General features: G+C 37.0%; 1 protein-coding gene across 1 annotated transcript in view; it reads right to left on the bottom strand.

The window, feature by feature from the left end:
• The window catches only part of chrm3a (cholinergic receptor, muscarinic 3a), a 97364-nt gene extending 77501 nt beyond the window's left edge, over positions 1 to 19863 (bottom strand). Inside the window, exon 1 of the mRNA XM_056235086.1 lies at positions 19746 to 19863. The gene's annotated coding sequence lies outside the window, so the exon portion shown is untranslated. The remainder of the gene's footprint in view (positions 1 to 19745) is intronic.
• Positions 19864 to 22056: the final 2193 nt, after the last annotated feature.

The following is a 22056-nucleotide window of genomic DNA, read 5'->3' as shown; positions in this document are numbered from 1 at the left end:
CAAGTCTCGGATCATCATGCTTTGGGACAGTTTTTCCGCAAGACAACCAGGCTCAAGAATGCTGGACACTAACCTCCTAATGCCTGTCTGCCTGTTGGTGTGAAAGGACTCTTGAATCTTGTGTGCTGATATGTCCTCTTTTGGCTTGGCTTTTAAGGGTGACATTGTCTGTTTGAAATGCTGCCCTGACAGTGATTTTCTGACCATATACTATATTGACACGTATCTCATATGCTTATTTGAGAAGAAAATATGTGATTCAATTTAAAAGTAAAGGCTGTAAATCAACTTTAAAAACGTTGAAGCATTAAGACACAAAGTAAATCTATATTCAACAAAATTCAAGGCCCTCACTGCAGTGAAATCATTAGGCCACTCCACAATTTTCTCGGTTGATGGGAACAAACCGCCACACTATGAATAAAGCTTTACAATGGGGTGCTATATATTTTTAATTTACAATAGGTGAGCAATGTGTGAAAGACAAGGAATTTATTCTGGTGCTCGAGTTCAACCAAGGCTCTTGTAGCATAAACTTGAGCTTTGGTAAACTGGGGGTGAAGGAATTGAAGACATTAAAATGGTTGAAACATTACACAACGTGTAAACAAACATCCTAATTGTTTTTCTAGTCTCTGTGCTTTAGATATCAAGAAAGTGCGCGCAGATTCAAATAATTGAATGTTGTACAATCATTGGACGAATCATACGCCAGAGGCAATCTCGACCAATGATATTGTTTGACTTTGGGAGGGGGATACGTCATAACTTCGCGCGAAGCAGTAGAGAGCCTGGATAAAGTATGGAACATTTCCACGATATCGGCATTCAGCTTTCACTAAAGGTAGATTAATATACCCAGCCGGCACATGACCGACCTTCAACGTTGAAATATGATTGAAATAATGCCAGTCGTTGAAACAACGTTTAATGCTAAATGGTTGAAAAAGGTTAACAAAAACACTTCTAAATCAACGTTTAATTTTTTACAAGATATGTACGTTGAAACAACGTAATGTTTTCAACAACATACATAAATATCTGCCTTTTAACATATTATTATGATAATTCATTAGCATTTAATGATTTTTCTGATTTTCATAACAGTTCTTCAATGTATATGTTAAAATATAAGTATTATCATTAACAATAATAGTTTCACCCTCAACAGAGCAGTGCAGCAGAAACCTTTTGCTTTATGTGATTTTGTGTGAATTTACAATTTTGTATGCTTGCCAATTTTGTCTGCTTGCCTAACAGTTTACATTGCATTATTACATATTCATACACTGTCATGTCATTTGACCAATTAATTAAATAGTAATACAGACTGCAACTCGCGCAAACTATTGCTATTGTTATTGGTTGTTTCTCCGTTTTACTTTGAGCATGATTGGTTAATATGTCTGTCTTTCAGGAAACTGTCCAATGAGAATGTGCGCGGCTCTGCGCGCCTATTTTAAGTTTGAAAATACGTCCGTTACTCTCGGTTGGTGTGAGCAGCTGCTGTTTGCGTTGTTGATTACTCGGTCAGACCTGGATTATTTTATATCTGCCTGTTGAATTCTTAAATTCTGAGCGAATTTTAGTTGCTATGTCAATGAAGAACAAAAGCTGGAATATGAACAGAGGAAGGGGTCGTACGTGGTCTGTTGGCGATATCAGGTAAGAAAACATTTTTCAGTCCTTAACAGTCTAACGTTTAGGGACACGGGTAATTTAACTGTCATAGGCTTACTGCAACCTCATAAGATGAATAAGTTATCTCTGTGTGTGTTTTTGTACTGCTTCACTATTAACGTAGCGATATTAGCACGTATTTCAATGTGTTAGTACCATCTAACATTGCTGTGTTTTGTTGTTGGTAAGTTTACATGAGAGGTAAAAAAGCGTGGGAATGAGTAAAGTGATAAAACCGTCATTTATTCGTTAGAAGTATGTTTACATAACCTCTTCAAACACTGATAACATATTGAAAAGATATTTGTTTACTTTATTTTTTAGATCAAGCATTGGAATAAGATGTTTATCGGGGGAGAACACCCAACAGAAAGACCCATTCACCAACTAACGTTACAGTAAGTCAATTTTACCCACTGTTCGAAAACCTACACTGGGATAGTATTAAGTGTGATTTTCATACTGTTACTGATGGAAAGTCTGAGTAACTTTCTGTCCTTTTGTCTTTCTTCTGCTGAAGTGGCGCACTGAAAGGGGAGATTCGTGTCACCTTCATCAGTCCTTTCTTTAATCACTGGAAACATTAAGGGAAAGACCCTCAGATGCAGATAAAATTATTTGATGGGGTTAGGGTTATTTGATTTTGGTGTACCAACTGGCATTTTTTGTGTGTGCTTCCCTTTCTATGATACACATTTCTGACTGATTGCCATGCTTTATGTGTATGTTTACATTTTTAATCATGTAACAACTAACAGTCTCAAAGATGACATTACTCAAAGATAACATTTTTACAATTGAAATAAATTTCATATACATAATATATATATATATATATATATATTTATGTTTCCTCACAATGTCAAATGTGCTTGTTAAGTGCGGCAGCTTTTATACATTTTACAATTTTAATATGCAAGTTAACATTATGTCGAGTCAGCAGGGCTAACGTTAAAACTCGCCGTTTGTTACATTATGTATTAACCTTATAAAAGTCTGTCTAGCAAATGTAACATTATGCTGGTCCTAATAAAGTTAAACCGTTATTAACGTTAGCCCTGAATGTGAAACATGCATCAGCCATCATAACATTAACGTTAAATACCTTTGGTTGACTAACATTAATTTAATAACGTTAGCTGTTAACTTAACGTTACATCTTACAAGTTACTGTTGCCTCTTGCAAACACGTAACAGTAGGGGTGTGAAGGTTATTATATAACCGTGAGAACAGTTACAGTTGAACACCGTCATTAGAACTCTATAACCGCCAAAACCGTTATTCAAATATTTTTTACAAACATTTTTTATCATAGAGAATGTTTAAATACTATTATCAGCTTACGAGGGAAACAGAGGTGGAGAGTTAGTGGTGCTTCGGAGGCTGAGTGCTGGAGATGATTCGGGAGAGGTCTGTGCACCTTTACCGATCAGAGCGCGCGCTGACACGGAGTAAAGCCTTGTTTATACTCGACGCGTCCGTTTCTTTTACTGTCTATGGTCCGCGCGCACCTTAAAAAAATGACGCGTTGGGTGCGCAAGACCCCATTTCGCTTGGCTGTGTGCACAGGGTTTTTTGTAACAGTGCGCACGGCGCCGCATCCGAGGATGAACGACTTCATTGCAAAGTTTTTTTTTGTTAAAGGAGAACTCCGGCGCAAAATGAACCTTTGGTCTAATAAAACATTGGTACCTAGTCAACCGTTCTCTGAGATTTGTTTTCATGATAATCGAATGTAAAGAGTTTTATCTCTAAAAACTGTTTAGCGTATAACACTAGTAATGGGGGCATTTAATAAGTAAAAAGAAATCGCTAGTTAATACCACTAACAAGGCTCAAAATAGCCCCACACTAACACAGTAACATAATGAGGGTCCCTACATGCAAACCGAAGCATTGAGAACTTTGTAAGTGTACAGACCATTTAATAAGAAGATATTTTATGAAGACAGTCCACTTCGTGTATACAGACAGGAGCCATCTTTGGAAAACAGTCTCGACTAGTCAAACCACGAACGACGTGCTAAGTGAGCTGAACTGTATGAAGTTCAGTGAACTTCTGAACTGTATGAATGGCGTTCGTGGTTTGATTAGTCGAGACTGTTTTCCAAAGATGGCTCCTGTCTGTATACTCGAAAAGGACTGTCTTTATCTTTATCTTCTTATTAAACGGTCTGTACACTTACAAAGTTCTCAATGCTTCGGTTTGCATGTAGGGACCCTCATTATGTTACTGTGTTAGTGTGGGGCTATTTTGAGCCTTGTTAGTGGTATTAACTAGCGATTTCTTTTTACTTATTAAATGCCCCCATTACTAGCGTTATACGCTAAACAGTTTTTAGAGATAAAACTCTTTACATCGATTATCAGGAAAACAAATCTCAGAGAACGGTTGACTAGGTACCAATGTGTTATTAGACCAAAGGTTCATTTTGCGCCGGAGTTCTCCTTTAAGGGTTTGTTTACTGTGCAATGAACGTGTTTTGTTTTAAATAAATCACACAAAGTTTTTTTTTTTCTTAAGGATTTGTTAACTGTGTGTGATTCATTTAATGGAAAGCACATTCACTTCTAGTCGTCTTGCTGTTAATTTTAAATAAACGTAGAGCAAGTAGCTAATCAGTGTCTGCTCGTTTATTCCAACTAAGTTGTCCTATAACAGACGAACGTCGCAACGCATACAGTTCAATTTTCATTCAAGCTCCAAACTGCAATTATTGTTAGGGGGCAACCTAATGGCTCTGCTCTGGCGATTTTACAAGCATGATACATCTTATCTATTTTTCAGGACAATGCCTGGTGAGAGCCACTACAGAGGATCATAGCCATCGTTGGAATTTTGAAAGGACGTGGGTGAATATCAATCTGCCAAATGAACTTTTTTAGCATGCACATTCACATCTGTATATTAATACTGATTATATATTAACTTTGTTTGTTACTGGAAAGAACTTAGCTTCTGAACTAAGAACAAATAACTTTTTGACTGAAGGACTTGACCGTATTTTATGTGCATTTTAGCCTATGTGCATTTTAAAGTAAACCCCATGCCGTAATGGAAAAAGTATGTACATATATTGGCCAGTTGCTTGTAATTGCTATCAAATATTGTTTACATAAAATAAACATGTGTATTTTTACATATATTGGAGAAATGCTTGTAATTACTGTCTATTAATGTGTATATAAAGTTAACCCATACATTGAGTAAATGTCATGTTGATATATTGGAAAGTTGATTTTAATTAGTATAAAGCAATGTTTATATAAAGTATACCTCATACATTGATGTTAAAAGTATATAGAAGGTAAAGCCCCATACATTAAAGGTACAAATATGTAGAAATATTGGAGAGTTGCCTGTAATTATTGTCAAATAATGTTTATATAAAGTAGCACACTGTATTTAAATGGTAAACATGTAGAAATATTGGAGAGTTGCTTGTTATTACTGTCAAATAATCTTTATATAAAGTAGCACACTGTATTTAAATGGTACAAATATGTAGAAATATTGGAGAGTTGCTTGTTATTACTGTCAAATAATGTTTATATAAAGTAAACCTGCATACATTAATGGTAAAAGCTTGTAAATTTATTGGAGATGTGTCTGTAATTACTGTCAAATAATGTTTTAATAAAGCAATAACTGTTAAAAATATGTTTCTGAAACTTAATATCACAAGATCTTGTTTTTTTGTACAGGATAAAACCAATATTTAACAGGAATTTACTGTAAATAGATTGAATAATGACATAAAATAAAAGTTTAAATCGATCAATATACTGGTATTAGGCTTTAAATTAGGGTATCTGAAGGTAATTATACAACATTTTCTGTGTGTTTTACATAGAAAAGTCTTTACTTTGACAAGGAGTTCTTGTAGATGGATTGGATTATCCTAAAAATATACCAAATAATACTGTATTAAAACAGAAGTCTTTGTTTTAATTATGTAATTTTAAGGTATTTCTGCAATATTTGTAAGTTTTTATACAGATTTATACATTCGTTTAACATTCAACAGACATTTTTTTATGAGATTTTATTTTTTTTCTACAGCAGTTTGACTGTAAAAATACAGAAAATATTTACGGTAAATATCCGTTTTCAAAAAACAACATTTTTCTGTAAAATAATTTAAGTTTTTTTACTGTAATTTGACGGTAAGTGGTTGGCAACTTTGCTGCCAGACTTTTTACCGTTATTTTACGGAAAAATTTTTTACAGTGTAGGAACCCGAGCACAAAAAGAACTACAAAATTCGACCGCTTTACGGCATACGTCACTTCCCCCACCACCCCAACTTCCTCAAATTCTAACGTGATAGCGCAACTTGCGTTTGATTGCCGGCGTCTGTATGTTGTCGTCATCATGGCTGAATCAACAGCTACTCGGAAGAAAGCGAAGAAAGCAAAGATTTTGTCAGAGGAGACCAAAAAAAGAAAAAGGGAGAGTTTAAAATAAACATCGGCATAAAAGTGCATATATAATGTAATATTTACTGCGAATTTGTGTAACAAAACTGATATAAGTCACAACATACTGCCGTATACAAATGTAAATGTTTTTTTTCCTTTCAGCTCATATATGTTTGTATTTGTGTAAAAGGAAAAACAAACTGAAGACTACAAATAACGGAAATATGTAGTGAGTTATATCAGTTTTGTTACCTGATTTCCCGACTACTCGATTTCATCTCCAACCCATTGCAAAGAGATCCTGAAGACGTTAATTGTTTGCTTCAGGTGTGTTTGATTAGGGTTGGAGATGAACTGTGCAGGGCAGACGATCGGCAGGAGCAGGATTGGGCAACCCTTGTCAATGCGACTTACCTGATCAGACATTGTTTTCTGCGTATGCTACTTTTATTCAATTTGTTTTATTTATAGGATTTATATTATTATTTTGGTCACTTTTTTTGGGTTACTTTCTCCAACATACAAATCAAATGCCGTCTGCACACACATAAAGACACGGGAGGTTGACCGGTTGACTGTTTGTTGACTTTTGCGACAATGCTGCGGCGCTTGTGGCCTCTAGGGGCACTAGACGTGAAAATTACAGGTCGAGCGCACCCTAGTGGCCAAAAATTCCACAGTGTGCCTTTAAATCTTACCCAGATACAATAGTGCTATTTTCTGATTGGCTAATGTGTAGCTCGACGAACAACACCAGAGGAAACGCGCTTGATTCATGCCGGTTCCACAGTGAGAGCGGCGCGGCCAGAGTTTTGGCCGCTGCGGCATATTAAATATATTACAAATAGTTTTTCAGCGTGAGAAATACAATGTGTGGCGGGAGAGCGTGACAAAAGACCGAAATGAGTGACTGTCACGCTTAATGCTTGACACTTGAGAGCCCTGTTGTAGAATTGCCAGACCGGTGAAGCCATTTTTACCAGGGGTAAAAAAAAATTGTCTCGCGAGTTTTGCGTCATCTGATCGGCTTTTCTGGATCGGCCTTTATAGAGACCGCCGATCACACATCCCAAAGCAATTATCGGCCGATTATGATCGGCGACCGATCAGTCGGAGCACCCTTAATAATTATTGTAAAATACAGTATACCGAAAAAGGGACATTTCTTTTTTTGCTTAGTTTATATATACACAAACTAAATTAACAAAATAAAGCAGCAAAATTAAGATACTAATATAAGGCTACACTCAATCAGTGTTTTCAACCAATTAATTAAAACTGGGTTTGACAGAACTGATTTGTAGAAATGAATCACACTTCTCAGCTCAGATTAATCCTTTTGTTCCTGACATTTAAATCAGAAGCGCTATTAATATACTGTATCTCATAAGTCATGACACAAAGAAGAGCCTATTAGCACAAAAATACTGGCCTACTGGTACAGCAACTTATTGGGTAATTAAAAATCACATATTAAAACCACTGTGATATTCATGATGTTGGTTAACTCTACTCTATGGTATCTACAACAAAATAATAATGACTCAGTTTGAAATATATATATATATATATATATATATATATATATATATATATATATATATCGCTCTGCCCTACCTAAAAAACAACAGACAACAAAAGCAGAGCCTGACTAGTTTCTACAGAACATTACTGACTTCATTGCTTATAAATAAATTCATATTCTGCATTGTTCGCATGTCATTTCTGTTTGAGTGACACTACACTGAATGCATTTTGACAGACCCCTGATTTATCTGTGAATATACACAGACTGTGCTGGTCATTTAAATTCATAAATAAGCAAATCATCCAAATCAAATGTGTACATATCACAGCCTCTCAAAAACTGATTTGGATCTAACCAATATGAGCAGAATAATCTGGCTGATTCTTTCAATGGGTCACCAGAGGAGGATTAGAGATGTTGAAAAAGTGTTCCGTTATTTCATGCCCTAATCATGTTGTGCAAATATCTAAAAGCTGATTGAGAAAAAAACAGGAAGCTGCCTACAATGTCAATGGGTGTCCTTTCATCCAGACTAACCAACCACAAAATATCAACAAAATTTCGGTCTAATACCATCTAATTCTCCCCTTGCATGACAAGACAAAGGTGATCATTTGGCAGGATGTGACACCATTTTGGCCTCAGTTACGGTTTATAAAAAGCCCTGATTTACTGTTTGAGTGCATCACGTAAATATAATTTATCTGAGTATGTCCAACACACATCAACTGAAAAAAGACACAGAAACACAGTTTAAATCCAAGCCTGCAATACTCTGACACTATACCACACTAAACTTAACTAGCTTCGCTAACAGTATAATGGAGAAAAACAGACATTTTGAATGTAATACTTTTTAAAGGGGTCCGTCCTATTATGCTTTTTTACATTTTCAACTTTCTTTAGTGTGTAATGTTGCTGGTTAACCATGAAAAGGGTCTGCAAAGATACAAAGCACAAAGTCCACTCCAACGGGAGTTATTCTCTATATTAGTAAGCACTGTTTCTGAACTCCCTGAAACGCCTCCATTGTAGTCTTGAGTTGTCTTCTGGGAACGCACAGGTCACGATATTCCTCATTTAAATAATTCCTGCCTAAGGCATACGCAAAAAAAAGTGGCGAAGCCTGGTTGAGTTGCATTAGTAGTGTGTTGAAACTTGCGGTTATGGTAAGGAGTGAGACATAAACACACTCGAAGCGGTTGACCAATCACAGCACATTGGTCCAGCCGACCAATCAGAGCATGTTGCGCTTTTCAGAAGGAAGGGTTTCATAGAGACCAGAGCTAAACAGAGCGTGACAGACAGAGTGGAAAGAGAGCTGCGACAACAATGTAAAATATGTGAAAAATTATGTTATGAACATTCAAGCATGAAAACCTATTCTAGTAGACCCCCAAAACAAAATCAAAACTTAATAGGGCCCATTTAAAGCTGCAGTCCATAGCTTTTTTTGGGTTAAAAATTATCCAAAATACATGTTCAAAACGATCTGCTTGCTTTAGCTCGATTCAAAACGGTAAGCTTGTAATAATGTTTTTAACTCCAGTGGTAATGGTGGATTTCCGTGGGAGATTCGAGCATGTCTTTGCGTCATTACGTCACATCTGTACACATAAAGAAGGAGTCTCGGCTAGTAGGCTATATTGCGTGTGAGGATGCTGGAGGAGATTTAAAGCCTTTTCTCACAGCACTTGATATAATTAAACTTATCAATTTGATGGCGGATCCAGAAAGGTTCAAACGAAAATCACCAGTGACAACTAGAGACTCACCCGTTGTAAAACGCTAAAGACTTCGTTCGGACTTCGGAGTGGCTACAGAAAAAAAGAGACTGCAACCGGCCCATGCGAAAACAAGGATAATATCGGAAGGACATTACATGTAGTCACGCAATGTTGACGTTGTTAACATTAACAATTTGAGAACAAAGTATAATTTGCACGGTTTTGCGTGATACAATAACTTATAAGCGATTGCTAGATTTAATCAGCGCGATTTACTGCAATGTCAGAACCAGAACAAAGGTGGATGTTTCTTACTAGTTCAGATGACATTTTCCGGTGAAAATTCTTATGTTGGTCATACTTCCAAAAAGAATAATCTGTGATTCTGAATGTATCCACACCGGCGCGGTGATTGACAGCTGCTCACTCTCCTCAAACACTGTGTTCATCCGCGCTGTGCCGTGTCAAGGGTGTTGAAGTACAACTCACGTAAAGTTGATAATTCCGCGAATGACTGCAATTGTAGATTTCGAACAGAGATGGCGACAAAGAGGAAAAACGCCGGACTGCAGCTTTAAGTACCATGGAATAGCATTTAAATACCATGGTATATGAATATGTTAATCTTTTAATGCCATGATATTTTTCACTGTATTATTTAGGTAGCACAAGGGTATTATTTTAATGATGAGGAATCCAAATCCATCAATACATCATAAATCTTAGCTATTTCTGTCATCCAACACACACATGTCACTCTGTAAAGTCATGCACCTCAGAGGGTATTAATGATGGGTCGATTTTGATGTTCATGTATGTTCAATGATTACGCGGGGAGAGATCGAAATGTTTCATTCTCCCGATGTGACAGGACCATAATTAAGCACCAAAGATTTCAGTGTCAAGCTGTTAAACAGCACACCCACGCAGAAAGACAGAGAGGGAGAGGGAGAGAGAGAGAGAGAGAGAGAGAGAGAGAGAGAGAGAGAGAGAGAGAGAGAGAGAGAGAGAGAGAGACAGGCAGACAGACAGAGAGAGAGAGAGAGAGAGAGAGAGAGAGAGAGAGAGAGAGAGAGAGAGAGAGAGAGAGAGAGAGAGAGAGAGAGAGAGAGAGAGAGAGAATTTGAATTTTAAAATGCTTTTTATTCCTATAAATCACTCTTAATTAAACACTTGTTCCAAACAAATTACACAATTATATTATATCAGATAAGTACACAAATTACACCAAAAAATAAAAAAATAAATTATCCTCAACAACAGAGCACAGCGCTCCATTACAACACCACTTCATTTCAAATGTTAGTAGATCCTTTGTAGACTTATAAAAACAAAAATCTATCAGTATTCGTGATTTGATTAAATTTGAAAACAGTATAACCACATCTCCACCCGACAATCTATCCACCATATTTTTCCTGCTCATGTAAATGGCCAGTTTTGCCTGCCCTAGAACAAAATTCAGAAGCTGACAAATAAACCTTTTACTTCGAACATATTTAAAACCAAAAATAAAAATCCTCATGGAAAACAATTCGCTAAAAGAAACAAACACACTTTCCAATATTAAAAATAAAGGTTTCAGTCTGTCACATTCCATAAAAGCATGAAAAACCGTTTCTCTTTTTGAACAGAAAGGGCAATCAGCAATAACTTCAGGATTAAGAACTGAAATAAAAGCATTAACAGCGATGGCACAATGAAGAAGCCTCCACTGTATATCCCCTGCCCTTTTAGATAACGGTGGCTTATACAGTGACCTCCACTCAGGCTTTACATTCTCTTCAACACCCAATACTCGGCGCCACTGCGTGTCAACTTTATCATTTAATACCTTTTTATTAAAAACTTTAACAGATATTTGATAAAAAGCTTTACCAAGTGCTGTACACAAATCCAAACACAAAGGTCTTTCAGCATCTAAAAAAGGTCCACTACAATCATCCAATTTAGGCAACATGAAAAAAACAGGAAAAGAGTCTTCTGTACTGGAGGTATTTACTCCTCCACGACTGTCCATCAGTAAATCTTTTTCTTCATTACTGACCAAAGATTTCCAGTTCTTTAGCATCTGTTCAATTGTCCGTGAAGACCTGACCTTTAGACAAGAGGCCACTTCTTCTGTCTTTTCAAAGTCCAGTCCAGCTACATGAATCAAATGTCCAAATGTGAAGATCCGTGAGTCCTGCAAAATTACTTTAAGTCCATGAAAGGAGCAACTCTCATTTGATAAATCAAATCGAGCTCCGTTTATTAGCGGCTCCTCCAGCAGCCAATGAAGAGAAAGTGTTGTCTCATCTCTCTGTGAGTCAAAGAGACTCCAAACCTTAAAAAGATTTCGATAAAACACTGGCAGTCCATTCACATTCACTTTAAAGGGGTCCATTAAAAACAGAGACTTGTCCAACCCCAGTCCTTCAGTTCTGTGCAAAATGGTGCATGTAACAGCCCGCCACCCATTCACTGATGATTTATACAAAAAACGTTGTAAAAATTGCAAACGAAAAGCTGCTATTCTACTTTTCAAATGTATCAAACCATGACCACCCTCCTCTTTAGGTAAATGCAACACACTCTGAGGGACCCAGTGTAAATTATCCCAAAAAAAATCCACCAAAATCCCTTGAATTTTTGCTAAAAGTAGTGCGGGTGGATCCAAACATGCTAGCCTATGCCAAAGGCAGGAAGCTACTAAATTGTTCACAATTAAAGTCCTCCCTTTATATGACAACTTTGGTATTAACCATTTCCATTTGTCAAGCCTGCCTTTCATCTTATCAACAACCCCTTCCCAATTTTTCTGAACGGACATTTCATCTCCCAAATACACTCCTAAATACTTAAACCCTCCCGTTCCCCAAGTTAAACCATCAGGTAGACTTGGTCTCCCTTTTGACCAATTTCCAATTAAACGTGCTTCACTCTTGTTCCAATTAACTTTTGCTGAAGACAAAACTCTAAAATCTTCTAAAACTTTCATTAAAACCTGCACATCATTTTGTCCATTAATTAAAACTACCACATCATCAGCATAAGCAGACAAAGAAATGCTACTCTTACAAATAGGTAGATTCAAACCGCAAACATGTTCTCTTAATTGTTGCAACAAAGGTTCTATAGCAAGTGCATATAACATTCCAGACAAAGAGCAGCCCTGTCTAATACCCCTATTGAACCTGAAAGGAGTGCATAAGCCACCGTTTATCTTAAGCACACTCTCAACGTCACCATAGAGCACTTTCACTTTGTCAATAAAATCCTGACAGAATCCAAAAGCGTTTAAAGTTCTCCACAAGTAAAGGTGTTCAACCCTATCAAACGCCTTTTCTTGATCTAAAGAAATAATTCCAATATTAAGGCCGAGCAACTTGGAGACATCGAAAATATCCCTAATGAGGGAAATATTGTCAAAAATTGACCGACCAGGGACACAATAGGTCTGATCTGGATGTACCACCTGATCTATAACTTTAGATAACCTATTAGCTAAAGCCTTCGAGAGTATTTTATAATCTGAGCAAAGGAGCGAAACAGGACGCCAGTTCTTAATTTCTAAAAGATCTCCTTTTTTGGGGAGGAGAGTGATGACCGCTCTACGGCTACTCAACGGCAACCTACCTGAGCTCAAACTATCATTAAGCACAAACAAAAGGTCTTCCCCTACCTCTGTCCAAAAGTGTTTATAAAATTCAACAGGAAGGCCGTCAATTCCTGGCACTTTCCCAGAATTCATGCCTTCAAGGGCCTTATGCAACTCCCCCAGGCTTAAAGCTCCTGAGAGCTCTGCATTGGCACCTTCTGACACTTGGGTCAATCCTTTAAAGAAAACACTTTCAGAATCCCATCCTATTCCCAGCTCATTCTTATACAAATTTTCATAAAACCCACAAGCTCTTGCTCGTATTTCTGCATGACTAGCTAAAATCACTCCTGCCTCAGAGCGCAAAGCATGCAAAAAACGTTTTTGCCCATTTTTCTTTTCAAGGCTAAAAAAGTATTTCGATGGTACATCCATCTGTTCAATACTTAAAAAACGAGACCGAACCAGAGCTCCTTGTGTTTTCACCCCCAGAAGGTCAGCTAACTGAGTTTTTTTATTTGATATCATCTCTGTATAACTTTGATTATTTGTTGCATCAGCTAAACTCTGTAATTTAATTATTTCGGTCTCCAAGACCTCCATAGAGCTATTTAACTCTTTGGTGACATTACGAGTGTACTGTTGGCAAAATTGTTTTATTTGGACCTTTCCAAAATCCCACCATTGCTGAATGTCTTGAAAAGAAAATTTCGTCTTTTTAAACTCTTCCCAAAATACTTTAAATACATCCTTAAAATCCTTACTACACAATAAATTAGTATTTAAGTGCCAGTATGCACTGTGGGGTTTAATTTGATTTAAAAAGAAAAGCCCCAATACCATATGATGATCAGAAAAACTGACCGGAGTAATGACACAACTTTTAAAAATACCCAACTGATGTTTGAAACCATAAAAACGATCTAATCTTGCAAGAGATAAAACATTGTCACGAGCATGAGCCCATGTGTACTGTTTCTGACCGTCATGAAAATGCCTCCAAATGTCACAGAGATCATTCACATTTACCATCTTTGTGAGACGTTCACGTGAAGGCATATGGGGCTCAATGTGATTTCTGTCAATATTGTTCTCAGTACAATTAAAATCTCCTCCTAAAAATAAATATTCTTCAGTACTGCATCTTTGTAACGTGGAACTAAGTGCATCTAAAAACACCAATCTTTCTATTGCTGACGTTGGCGCATAAACACAAACAAAAACAAAGACATATTTTTCAAAAATAGCTCTTATTTTTAAAAGTCTTCCTTTCACAATCTCATCAACTTGATAAGAGACAGGACTAAAACTCTTAGTAAATAAAATACCCACACCACCACTAAGTGTGGTATTGTGACTGAGAACAGAAATGCCATCCCACTCCTGCATCCAATCAGCAACATTTTTAACATCACTGTGTGTCTCTTGAATAAAAATAACATCTATTTTTTTCTGTTTGATAACTTCAAACAATTCCGCTCTTTTTATGCAATTTCTTGCACCATTTACATTCAACGATGCAATACACACTTCAATCATGCTTAAAAATAAAAATAAGATCAAACTATGATTCATAATCATAGATTCACGCTTTTTCACTGCCATCATTTAAATTCATGTTGAGGTTTCTCAGTATTTTCTTTAAACGGTACACCTCTCTGTTTGAAAAACAGCTTTCAGTCATAAAATTCTTTGTTTTTTCTACAAACTGTGCTACATCTGGAAAATACTCATTGACGAACACCCCCCTCTTATTCTTCGTAGATTTAAGGAACAGTTTAATGTCATCTACATCATAATTTCGGCAGGAAAACTCACTTTGTGACAAAGTAACACTTGAGTCAGATAATTCACTGTCACTCTCTGAATCAACCTGATCAGCAACATCTTCAAGATCTAATTTCTTTTGTTGTCTATGAGCTGTATCTGACTTCTTCCTTTTTAATGGCACTTTAAATACTGTTTGTTCTGAAACAAATTCATTGGGCCTACTGTCAACCTCCCGAACATCCCGCATAACAATGTCTGTTTCTGTTTTATCGCTTGACTCACCTCTGTCTTCCTCGTTTACAACAACTTTTTCAATTTCGGTTTCCTCCTCCACTGAAACATCATCCTTCGAAGTCCCAGCGCGTTGATCTCCATCAGGCTCACTCGCCCGCGCCAGTGGCGCCACCGCTGATTCCGCCTCGGCTGAGGCTTCACCGGCCTCACCGGTCTCACCGACCGGCTGCACGGTGACGTTAGCTACACCTTCAGTGTCAGCCAAACGATTGTCCTCTTCTTGTTTGCTAGGACAAGTTCGAACCAAGTGACCGACTTTACCACAGCCGAAACATTTGATTTTATCAGTGGTGATGTAAACCACATAATCAAACTCATCCACTCGAAAATTCAACGCAAGATCTAGATCAGCGTCGTTGTTTACAACCATGTAAACTGAGCGTCTGAAAGACACAACATGCTTCAGTAAAGGAGAAACGCGGCCAATCGGAATCTTCTTAATCGAGGAGACTAATTTTCCGTAGCGAGATAGAGCCTGTGTCAAAACAACATCACTAACAAACGGCGGGACATTCGATAGGGTGACTCTTTTAGACGGCAATGAAAGGGGCAAGACGGGAGTAAGAACACCGTCGAGAATAATTCCCCTCTGAACTACCTCATTTGCCTTTTCTACTGTATTAAAAAAAATAACAATAGCACTATTCATTCTCGAGGCAGACATTATGTTTTCATACCCCACAATTTCCCCCACAGCCAAACAACAGTTCTCCACACTCACTGTAGACGCCACTTTTACCCCGTGACGACGCGTGAGTGAACTCAACCCCTGTGCACCTGGAACCGCCATGTTCCTCACACACCAAAAAAAAAAACACCCCACCTACAACACTAAAACTTCTAAACCATACACAAAAAAGAAAAAGAGGAAAAAAAAAGATAGAAAAAAAAAACAAGCACGAGTCACCACTCACGCTCACACTCACACTCACAAACTCCCAGCATGCACTCCGAGAGAGAGAGAGAGAGAGAGAGAGAGAGAGAGACAGACCTTTCTGACTCTCAGGAAAAAAAAGGTACACCTTTGTACCTTATTGAGCCCTAAAGGGTGAATATTAGTAGCTTAAAGCCTACAGTGTATATTAGTACCTAAATGGTAAATATATTTCCTTTTGAAAAGGTACCACCCCAGAGACAGCTTTTATACCTTTTTGTTCTGAAAGTGTACTGTGGAATTGAATACAATTACACATTAATGTTACCGTATGCTTTTCCTGAACATATTAGAACCAGGTACAGATACAAAGAAAGGCAACAGTGGCCTCAAAAAGTATTTGGACAATTTAGTTATGCCTACAAATGCATGAATACCATTGCATTTTATAACAAAACATCAAACTAAGCAGAAGTGCAAACAAATTAAGCTTAAAGCGAAACAAATTCCTTTTCTGATCCATTTAAAGATTCTGTTACTTTAAACAACTGGTGTCAAAGTAATTTTTACTGTATATACACTACTGTCAAATGTTTGAGGTCAATAAGATTTGTTTTTTAAAGGAATGGGTGCTTTTATTCAGCAAGGATGCATTAAATTGATGAAAAGGGATAGCAAAACATTTACAGTAGAATTAGGTGAAAAGAAAACGGTTACAAAAGATTTCTATTTCAAATAAATGCTGTTCTTTTGACCTTTCTATTTATCAAAGAATCCTGAATGTATCACGTATCATATCAAATGTTTCACGGTTTCACAAAAAAAAAAATTAAGCAGCACAACTGTTTTCAACATTTATAATAAGAACATTTTTATGAACATGCACCAAATCAGCATATTCAAATTATTTCTGAAGAATCATGGGACACTGAAGACTGGAGTAATAGTTTTGCCATCACAGGAATAAATTACATTTGAAAATTAAAATAGAAAACAAATAACAAAATAGTTATTTTAAACTGTGACAATATTTCACAATATTACTGTTTTTACTGCATTTTTTGATTAAATAAATGCAGCCATGCTGAGCACAACAGACTTTTTTCAAACACATTAATCTTGCATACCGCAAAATTTTCAACAGTAGTGTATGAAGTATGTTTCCCTCAACTTCCCACAGGTGTAGTTCATATTAACTATGAACATGATCAAAAGTTTGACAAAAAAAATTCTGGAAAAATCTTTAAAGAAAAGTTTCTGAATGCGTTTGTTTTATACACTATGGGCCCTATTTTAACGATCTGAAACGCAAGTGGCAAAGCGCAAAGCGCAAGTAACTTTGTGGGCGGATCCCGGCGCTGTTGCTATTTTCCCGGCGGGATAAATGCCTCTTGCGCCTGGCGTAAATCTAAAAGGGGTTGGTCTGAAGTAGCTTCATTATTCATAGGTGTGGTTTGGGCGTAACGTGAAATAAACCAATCAGAGCGTCATCTCACATTCCCTTTAAGAGCAGGTGCGCATGTTGCATGGCGGATTGCTATTATAACGGCGGATTTACCAGGCGCGCGCCAGGAGCGGTTCACAGCCGAGGAGGACGACGTTCTTGTCAGGACCGTGAAAGACAGAGAAGTGACGTTGTATGGGGATAGGAGAAACCCACCCAAATCAGAGTCGCTTAAACAGGCGTGGGAGGAAAAAAACTACATTTTTTTACATCTTCATGGACACCACAATGATTTCCCTCATGTGTTAATATTTTTATTTGTTATAATGTATGATTTGCAAAAATAAAAACTGCTGCATCTGTGTTGATGAGAGAATCAAAGTGTATGCGCGTTGTGCACCCGCTACATTATGGCCAAGCATGCGCGCTTAAAATAGCATTATGAACAACGCGCCACTGACTTTAGACTAGGTTTTTTCTGGTCAGTGGCGCAATTGTTTTCTGGAACTGCAAAATAGCACTAGGGAATGTTTGCGCCGAAACACGCCTCCTTTTTGCGCCGACCCGCCCAGGGAGCGCAAGTTCATTTCCTAGTTTACCGACGTGCGTCTGTGGAGGGAAAAGGCCGCTTTGCGCGGGTGCAAAATACGAATGATACATGCGTCGATGTACAAAGTCAATTTCGCTGAGTGCAAGATAGGGCCCTATATCTATTGTTTTACTATTTAAATCTGTTTTATAGCCAACTTTCTTTTGAAAAATGTATTTGCTGAAAAGTTTATTTTCTTTAAAATGTCATTGCAGTCTATAAAAAAAATCATTTATTTTCAGTCAATTTTTTTTATGTAGCTCAATTTTTGTCCAAATTTACTTTGTACAATTTACAAGTATACTTATGACAAAATGACTTATTATTAGAGATGCACCGATTGATCGGCTGGTGATCGGAATCGGCCGATTTTCACGTGATCGGCCATGACCGGCGACCGGCCGGTCAGTCTGACGTATGCCGATTATATGCCGGTCAAATGCACTCGGGCGCCGCATGATTAACATCGTTTGCACAACATCAGCATCACACGTGCACACGGAACGCACATGTAGGAAACCTCGTGAATTACGGCCGTTTCACACCGCAAGCGTGAGCAGCACGTTTTTTTGTTGTTGTTTTTTCCGCCGTGCATGTTAATCAATGAGTGCATTCACACCGGGAGCAGCACGTGAGCAGGACCGTCGCGTGAGCAGCCGTGAATTGCGGGTTTCGGCGCAGAGTCTATTCTGCTCGCGCTCAATTAAAGTGAAAGCATACTTTTGTTGGACAAAATAAATGATTTCACCCAAAAAGTGCCAGAATTTGCATGTCTTGTGTGTTTTAACAAGAACTGGAGTATGTCAGAAAAGAAAATGAATACTCAAAAATATTTATAGTAACGTTTTACAGTTTATAGTTTAAACTTTTTATTATTTCACAATCGTTTCCCCACTGTACCACTTGCCCGAGGTTAGCGCTTGTTTAGCCTGGCTGGACATGTCAGATGAAAGAACTGTTTGACAGTTTGAGAAATAAAACTTGCCATTGATGTTCAAGTGATTGCAATAGGCGCGTGTGTGTGTGTGTGTGTGTTTTGAGAAATATCTTTATACTGCAAGGCTATATTTATTTGATTTTTTATTTGTTATTTATATATTATTTTATTGCCATTACCTGTTTTCATACAGAAGTTTAGTTTGCTAAATATATGACATTTTTTTAGTTAGATATTGGATGTAAAAAGAAAGAAATGGTTCTTCCATAACACTGCACTTTAGATGTGTGTGAATTTCTCACACCAAAAAAAAAAAAATCTAAGTTCTATGCAAAATGTTCTATTAAAGAGAAGATAGAAAATAAATATTTGTGTGTGCTGTAAAGTGGTTAGAAAAAATGAAATCGGAATCGGCTAAAATCGGTATCGGCAGGTCAAACTCTGAAAAATCGGAAATCGGAATCAGCCTAGAAAATTGTAATCGGTGCATCTCTACTTATTATGAGTAAATATGACAAAACAATGCATTTCTCTACATAAATATACATGGAAAGACACACTGGGTGACTCAAAGAGAGGTTTAAAAAACATGAAGATTGAATTATTCTACAAAAAGTCTCTCTCACTGACATTTCCTTTCATCGAACTTATATGACCTTTAATGGCCTTTCTGTAATAATCAGCACAAAGTGAGTTGTCTGAACTCAAACAGGCATCAGAATGAGTTTTCTTCATGATTCCCCATCAAATTCCTTGCACTACCATTTGAAAAAGCTCACATATTCTGCAATTTCACAACAGCAGAATAAACTTATGCAAGAAAAAGTTAGCTTATGAATAAAGAAAAATGCATTTCAACAGTGCTGTCACTGTGTATGTGCAATAATCTGGTCACTCACCCTGTAGAGATTGGATTGGGGCAGAGAGGTCACCTTCTGACAGGAGAGTTTAGGTGTACCTCGACCTGAAGCTTCAGTTGGCATGGAGACAGAACATCAGTCTGGTTCATACTGCCTCGGACCTGCGGGCACAGAAACAAACATAGTCAGACCTATTTGATCCCGAGAAGAATCAAAGTCTGAAGTACCACACTCTTATCTGTATTGAGACATTCGCATCAACAAATGAATAATTCATCTTTGATCTGTAAAAAACATTGTAAGTGTAATTATAGCTGCCACTGGCTCAAGAAACTCACTTGACAAGAATTTAAAACTTCAACACATCTGAAATAACTTGCTCCATCCAAAGCGTAGAAACAAATATGTCACAGGCTTCTGTTGGATTTCATCTTGAAGCTACAGAAGGAGTCGAGGGCTACAGTGTCTCAGAGCAGTTTGAAAGATTACCAAAACATGTTTGTTGTTCCAACAGGCCACTAAAAGCAGCGATGCAACTCTTGAAGTCATTGTGATCCTAGTTTCAGCCATTACAAAACATGACCACAAACCATTCACTGACTGTCTGATGCATACTACATGCATAAACGGCATTATCTGACAAAATCACATGTTTCAATATGAAAGGCTGGCTTCTACACAATTGTCAGGTGTCAGGGTGCGCAATTTTATCACTTTGAAGTGTTTACAAGGAACTAGCACAAGATTCAGCAAAGTTTGCTTTATGATATTGAATTTTGAAAGATATTTAAGTGTTATTTTTGAGAAACTTAGCAGTGACTAAATATCCAAGATATTACAATTTTAGATATCCCATCCTTAATAGATTATCCTCTTTTTAATCAAAATGAAATTATACTAAAAGGATATTTGCAGATTTTTTAACCAGCTATTGTTACAATGTCAGTAGTATGTCAGAATATATAAAAAATTATACTGCAGAGACAGCTAAGTTTTATCGAAAGCATAATTTTTAATCGATTGTGTCATCAATTACTCACTCTAATGTCGTTCCCAACCCTTAAGACTCAAGGGTTCATCTTCAAAACCAAAAGGAAGATATTTTTAATAAAATTTAAAGATTTCTCTCCATCCATTGAAAGTCTATTCACCCAAAACACCAACAGTTCAAAACATTCATGAAGAGAACATTTTCTGAAGAGAAACAATCAATTTATATGATGACAGACTTTATTTAGGCTTTATTCACTTATAAACATTTATCAGCAAACATACATAAATCACTTATTGTAAACGGTTTGGTAAGCTCAACCGTACTTGATGCGAGAAAACAAACCTTATTGGTTCTCGCACGCCAAGCAAGTACGTTTGAGCTTTCAATTGAGGGACAGAAATCTGTCCGATTTTATTAAAAATATCTTAAATTGTTTTCTGAAGATGGATGAAAGTCTTATGGGTTTAGAAAGAGTAATAGATTTTGGTGAACTAACCCTTTAAAATCGGCTAATGAGGAACAAATATTTGTCTTGACACTGAAAATCATATTAGATTCACTGATACCACAGCCAGTGCCTTAATCTTAAACCATTCTGCATCTTTCCACCACAAAAAAAAAAAAAAAAAATCAATATCAATCCCTAAAACTGCTGGTCTCAAACTAGGATCTGCTCAAATCAGGAGCATAGGGATTGCTTACTATAAGCTTACTAATAATTGTTTTAACTTCCAACATTGCAGTAAAACAGCTTGTGATTGCATAAAGACCCCTAATCAGAAACTGCTAAGCCTCAAACACTATGATGTGCTATGTAAATTTGTGGGCAGATTATGCAAGCAGTTAAATCAATGTTCAGCAAGCATAAATACCAGGTCGGTTTCAGAGCAGTTCACCGATCAAGCACAATTTTGGTAAAAAAAAAAAAAGGGGGGATATATATAGTATACGACCCCACTGTCTCTTATAATGAGATGTGATAAAGGGATGTGATAACAGGGAAATGTAATATGCTATTTAGTATTAGACAAAAATTGCTCCTCATTAGGTGGTATAGGTATCATTTGTTTATCAATATGATAAAAAGTGAAGGAATGGCTGGTGAAAATGAGTCTTTAGGAGGAGTATTCATTAAGTATGACAGCTGCCATACCTTGGTTTCCCAAGAAGTGCTAATAAAATGAAAAAATAGAGCAAAAATTAGAGTAGAGCAAAGGTTTTCACATTGAATCTTACAGATTTTTAAATCATTTTGTGTAGCATGGACTTCACCAATTTAGGGGATCTCTATTTCACCTTCATTGCTTGCTTTTGTAGAATCGTAGGGGAAGAGCTGACTTTTTGTGTTATTTTTTA

The sequence above is a fragment of the Rhinichthys klamathensis genome, unplaced genomic scaffold, assembly GCF_029890125.1.
Source record: "Rhinichthys klamathensis goyatoka isolate OS25496 unplaced genomic scaffold, OSU_Roscu_1.1 h1tg000412l_1, whole genome shotgun sequence".
NCBI classification, from domain to species: domain Eukaryota; kingdom Metazoa; phylum Chordata; class Actinopteri; order Cypriniformes; family Leuciscidae; genus Rhinichthys; species Rhinichthys klamathensis.
This window is presented reverse-complemented; position numbering and strand designations above follow the sequence as displayed.